General features: G+C 36.7%; 1 long non-coding RNA gene across 1 annotated transcript; it reads left to right on the forward strand.

Moving 5' to 3' along the window:
* The first annotated feature begins 3,042 nt into the window (after positions 1-3,042).
* Positions 3,043-5,437, forward strand: LOC116476418 (uncharacterized). Its single transcript, XR_004250214.1, has 3 exons — positions 3,043-3,090; positions 3,501-3,718; positions 4,886-5,437. It is a non-coding gene; the product is annotated as an uncharacterized LOC116476418 (long non-coding RNA).
* Positions 5,438-6,540: the final 1,103 nt, after the last annotated feature.

A 6,540-nucleotide genomic window follows, 5' to 3' on the forward strand; every position in this document is an offset into this window, starting at 1 on the left:
AAAGAGACAAAGAAGGCCATTACATAATGGTAAAGGGATCAATTCAATAAGAAGAGCTAACTATCCTAAATATATAAACACCCAATACAGGAGCACCCAGATTCATAAAGCAAGTCCTTAGAGACCTACGAAGAGACTTAGACTCCCACACAATAATAATGGGAGATTTTAACACTCCACTGTCAACATTAGACAGATCAACGAGACAGGAAGTTAACAAGGATTTCCAGGACTTGACTCAGTTCTGCACCAAGCGGACCTAATAGACATCTACAGAACTCTTCACTCCAAATCAACAGAATGTACATTCTTCTCAGCACCACATTGCACTTACCAAAATTGTCCACATTGTTGGAAGTAAAGCACTCCTCACCAAATGTAAAAGAACAGAAATTATAACAAACTGTCTCTCAGCCCATAGTGCAATCAAATTAGAACTCAGGATTAAGAAACTCACTCAAAACCACACAACTACATGGAAACTGAACAACCTGCTCTTGAATGACTACTGGGTACATAATGAAATGAAGGCAGAAATAAAGATGTTCTTTGAAACCAGTGAAAACAAAGACACAACATATCAGAATCTCTGGGACACATTTAAAGCGGTTGGTAGAGGGAAATTTATAGCACTAAATGTCCACAAGAGAAAGCAGGAAAGATCTAAAATTGACACCCTAACATCACAATTAAAAGAACTAGAGAAGCAAGAGCAAACACATTCAAAAGCTAGCAGAAGACAAGAAATAACTAAGATCAGAGCAGAACTGAAGGAGATAGAGACACAAAATCCCTTCAAAAAATCAATGAATCCAGGAGCTGGTTTTTTGAAAAGATCAACAAAATTGATAGACCACTAGCAAGACTAATAAAGAAGAAAAGAGAGAAGAATCAAATAGATGCAATAAAAAATGATAAATGGGATATCACCACTGATCCCACGGAAATACAAACTACCATCAGAGAATACTATAAACACCTCTACGCAAATAAACTAGAAAATCTAGAAGAAATGGATAAATTCCTGGACACATAAACCCTCCCAAGACTAAACCAGGAAGAAGTTGAATCCCTGAGTAGACCAATAACAGGCTCTGAAATAGAGGCAATAATTAATAGCCTACCAACTAAAAAAAGTCCAGGACCAGACGGATTCACAGCTGAATTCTACCAGAGGTACAAGAGGAGCTGGTACCATTCCTTCCAATCAATAGAAAAAGAGGGAATCCTCCCTAACTCATTTTATGAGGCCAGCATCATCCTGATACCAAAGCCTGGCAGAGATACAACAAAAAAAGAGAATTTTAGACCAACGTCCCTGATGAACATCGATGCAAAAATCCTCAGTAAAATACTGGCATTCTACATATATATATATACTGACATTATACATATATACACGTATATATATACATATATAGAATATATGTATATATGTGTATATATATACATATATAGAATATGTGTATATATATACATATATAGAATATGTGTATATATGTATATATATGAATATGTGTATATATGTATATATATACATATATTAGAATCAAAAGTAATAATGTATATGAGAATTCTTGTCAAAATAGGCAGTGCTATATAAATATTAAGGATTATTATTATTATCAGAATGATTATTTAGTGCCAAATATGTTTTAGGTTTGGTGTCAAATTACTTATATTCATAATCACCAAAGTTTACAATAAGTATTATTATCCCATTTTTATTACTGAATATGCTCAGTTGAAAAAATGAAGTTAATTGCTTAATAAAACATAGAGCAAATGTCTGGTGTTCCGAGGACATAAATCCAAGTCTGCTGATTTCAAGGCTTATCTGTTTCCTGCTACTTTTTTTTGCCTGCCATTATAAATCCCACACAGATAAATCTCTATTGATGCCAATTTATATTAAGAGATAAAATGTGAAGAAAGTAAAATGTATAAAAGGAGACCTGATATGTATGGTTTACCTCTGTATTCCTAAGGCCTAGGCCATTGCTTGACAGTAGGCACTCTATAGTTGTTGAATGAATGTAATATTAAATAGAGTAAAGTCATACCGAAATCCATTATCCAGAAACCTTTTATTATTAAACGACTGAAATCTACCAGAAAACCAAAGATTGTGCTAAGTTGTAATAAATTTGAAATCTAGTTATTGTACTTCATCCACCTACTGTAGCTTCCCAGAAGGACATTTGCAGGCAAATAGATATGGCATATTAGATCCATGGCACCATTTAATTTCTTCAATTTAAAAATGCCAGTGTTGACTAATTTCGTGTATTCAGGTGGCAAAGTAATATGCCTCTCACCTCCTATCCTATCCTGCTGCTTTCTCAGGCATGGTACAGATCAAAAGAAGAAAATGGTTTACTTAGATGTTTTCTTTCCCTATTGCTCCAGACACATAATGGCCAGTGAAATGGATCTGAAATTGGAAGGAGTGTAGAGGCCAGGGGAAGTATACCTATTTATTAACCCCAGTTTGTGTTCATTATCATTGAAGCTAAAATGGAAAGCTCTTCTGGGAAGGTCAGAAAAACAAAGCAAGGAATCCCTTTCCTACCCACTCACAGAAAGCTGACAATTTAAGAGTCCAGATTTATAATTTGTCCTATATGTTGGTTTTTAGAACTTAACAACAACAACAAGGAAAATCCCACTGTTACTGCCAGCTGACATGGACCCTATCTGTGTCTTTCTGAACAACCAGTTTCTCAAATGTCAGTGATAGTTGATACCTCCAACATAAACTTCCACTTCTTTGTCTTAAAAGCAAGTCATTAAAAGCAGGCTGATGATTCCACCTCTAAATTCACTGGCCTGTCACAGGTGAAGTCAGCGTCGCCAGCCACCCTTCTCTTATGCCTCTCCCCTCTACCCTGATTCCTAACTTAGCCTCCTGGCCTAGCAGACGTTCTGATTTTCCAGAGGAAGGAGTGTTATTATGTGCCTTTCAGAATCATATGATTAATTTTTTGACATTAGTCTACCCTCTACAGTGTGAACAACCCATAATATACCTGCAGAAGAATGTAGAAGAGAAATTAAATTCACAGAAGAGTCTCATGAGGCTCTTTGGAGGTAAGCATTTTCTATTATTTGACAAAGTTCTCTACTGGTTTCAAAAGCCAGGAGAAGAGGAACTTAGAATTTAAAGAAAATAAATGTGAGTTTCAACTCATCCTCTGCCAATAATTCCAGTTTGATATTTGATTATGGCACTTACATTTTTTCAGAGCTCTTTTCACACCTAGTAAGTGGTTTCTAACTAACAGGCTAATTGAGAAACTATAAATTAGTGGTTAAGAACAAAGGCTCTGGATTTATAACCTGGATTTGAATCTTCCTGGGTTTAAATCCTGGTTTCATCGATTATTATCTACGTGACTTTGGGTGAGTTGCTTAGAGTCTCTGTGCCTTTGTTTCCTCACCTGTAAATGAGTGACGTTATAATAGTACTTATCATATATTTTTGTTATGAACATTAACAGGATACTGGTGAAGATCACAGGCTCTGGAACCAGAGTGGATTTAATGTCTGTTTCTATTGCTTAATGACTGTGTGAACTTGGATAAATCACTTGACCTCTCTGTGCTTCACTTCCTATATCTCTAAAATGGAGATTGTCATCTGCTTTACTGGGTTGTTATAAATAGTAAATGAATCAATAAACAGATGTAAGGTACTTAGACCACTGCTTGGCACATGGTAAGCATTGAATACATGTTAGTCATCATTATATGAAGGACGAAATTAAATACAGTATTCAAAGCTCATAGCATATTTATTGTGTATTACATATTGTGCTAGGAACATGCAATAATGTTCAGGACAGACCGGGCTCTGCTCTGGTGGTGCAGATAGTCTAGTCTAACAGAATATATTAGTCACTCTATCAGTTCGGCTTTCTCCTGCCCCACAGTTTCTGACTTGGTAGAAAAGCATGTCAAATATCCATGAACCTAATTGTACTTACAATAACTAGTGACACAATAATTGGGCAGGTAATGTAAAGGCACAATCTTGTGCTTCCATTGATTTATAACACTTTATTAGTTTATAAACTCCTTCCTGCAAAAATCTGAATGTCTGTTGGCCCAGAGTTCAATAAAGAAAACAGATTAAGCAGAGAGTCTTTAGAAGGTTCTGGTGCAAAGCTAACGACTCTAAAAAGATAGGTTGGAGCTAAGCTCTGTTTGTTTTAACATTCCAAGAGCTTCTGTACCATCCAGTAACAATAACGATCAGCAAATGAACAGAAAGAACCCCTGCATTTGAGGAGCTTTGTGTCTATCTTGTATGGAGACCAAAGCCCACCCGCATTGCCAATTACTGAGTGGTGTGTCAGCAGCTATATCGCCATCTTCTGGGAGCGTGTTAGAAATGCAGACACTCAGGCTTTGCCCCAGACCTACTGAATCTTCACCTGTATTTTAACAAGATCCCGAGGCAATTCCTATTACATGAAAGTTTGGGAAATGGATTATAAAATTACTGTGCAATTATTATACAATTGGTCATACATTAGAAACACCACACATTAGAATCACGGGGGAAACTTAAAAAATGATGAATGCCTGGGTTTCAACTAAAATAATTCTGACTTAACTGGATGCCTGAGCATCTGAAATTTAAACATTTTTCCAGAATGATTTTGCTGTGCAGCCAGAATTCAGACCCCTGAGCTAAATATTGACAAGCCCCAGGCCTTCGTATCAAAATACAACTATTTATTTCATGTGCTCTAAATCAAAGAAATGTTAAGGCATACTGAATACAAATATTTTGTGGTTAAGAAAGTTCCCCCCTACCCTTTGATTATTTCACATGCTGTTTTCAGAGTCCTATGAACTATCTTTCCCGTTGTCATTTCAGGATTTAGAATGCTGACCTGCTTATTTTCATATGGAAGACAATAAGCTGATTCCCTGTAGACTGAGCTAACGGCCATCTGTTATGATGGGACAATGCTGATTCAAAAAATGTCATTTGCCACTTTATCTGATGTCAGGAGGCAAGACATGAAATCTGAGGACCTTTAATAACTCACAACACCTTGTATGTAAGATCCCCGGGGAAAGGCAACCCCAAATTAGAAACACGTTTCACTTACTGATACCTTAGGGACTCCACTTTGAGGGATGCCTTTATCATTCATACCTTTCCATGGCATGAATGGAAAACTGCTGCAATGCTGCTTCTGTCCTAACGCATTTCATGAGTCAGCACATGACAAAGGGGACACCCAGGTCAGCCCCATCATTGTATCTGAAACCAACACTTCGAATATAATTGGAATGATTACATACGATTCTACATGTTGAGTGATGGCACAGCAACTGGTGCCCAGTTGGTTGCTATTATTATTGTTGTTGTTGACATTATGATTATGCTTATTTTGTGTTATTTATTAAATGAATATACTTATCCCGTAAGGCTCCACGTGCTCCTGAAACTCCCCATGGGTGAAAATATTTGTCTCTCATAATGTGTTCCTTTATAAGAAACAGAGATTCAGGGACCATGTTTATAAGGTAATCTTTAATTGTTCTTAAATATGTATTAAATATTCATTTAAAATAAGAATAAGAATGCACAACAAATAAGACAGGACCAAAATAATTTTATAAATCTTAATAACAATGACATCTTTCAAATTTCATACAGCATGTCTTGCTTTATTTTTAGATTCTTTTTCCATCACAGTTTAATTTAGATGCTTTGTTGCCATTATGCAAATTATGAGTTTCTTTTTCTTCCTATATTTACTTACTCCTAAAGTTTTTGGTTAAGACTTCAGGTTCTTTTGCAAAATATGCATTACTATTTTCTAAAAGATAACAAGGTGAACTTTATTAAGATTAAGTTTGTGGGTGACCAGTAAATACTAACCTTATCATAATTATTTAAAAAAAAAAAAAAAAAAGTACACAGTCAATAAACCACATAGTGGTAGCTCCCCCTAGTGGAAATTTTGAAGTAAAGGAGGTTCTAACAAAATAGTTCCACATTTGCAGGCTTGATTCAAGTATATTTAGAGATCAGCTATGCCAAATATCCACAAACTTAAAGGAAGAAAGACGAGTATTCAAAATGTGCATGTTTTTCTTTTCTTTTGAGAGGGAGTCTCGCTCTATCGCCCAGGCTGGGGTGCAGTGGCTCGATCTCGGCTCACTGCAAGCTCCGCCTCCCAGGTTCACGTCATCTTCTGCCTCAGCCTCCCGAGTAGCTGGGACTACAGGTGCCCGCCACTACGCCTGGCTACATTTTTTTGTATTTTTTTTTTAGTAGAGACGGGGTTTCACCGTGTTAGCCAGGATGGTCTGGATCTCCTGACGTCTTGATCCGCCCGCCTCGGACTCCCAAATTGCTGGGATTGCAGGCGTGAGCCACCGTGCCCGGCCCAAAATGTGCATTTCTTAAAGCAATAAATCCAAGAAACTATTGATTTAGATTCTTCCACTTCTGAATTGAGAGACCCGCGGGAAGTTAAAATCTCTCTCATTCTCTGATTTCATATACATATAATG

The sequence above is a fragment of the Hylobates moloch genome, unplaced genomic scaffold, assembly GCF_009828535.3.
Source record: "Hylobates moloch isolate HMO894 unplaced genomic scaffold, HMol_V3 SCAFFOLD_11, whole genome shotgun sequence".
NCBI lineage: Eukaryota > Metazoa > Chordata > Mammalia > Primates > Hylobatidae > Hylobates > Hylobates moloch.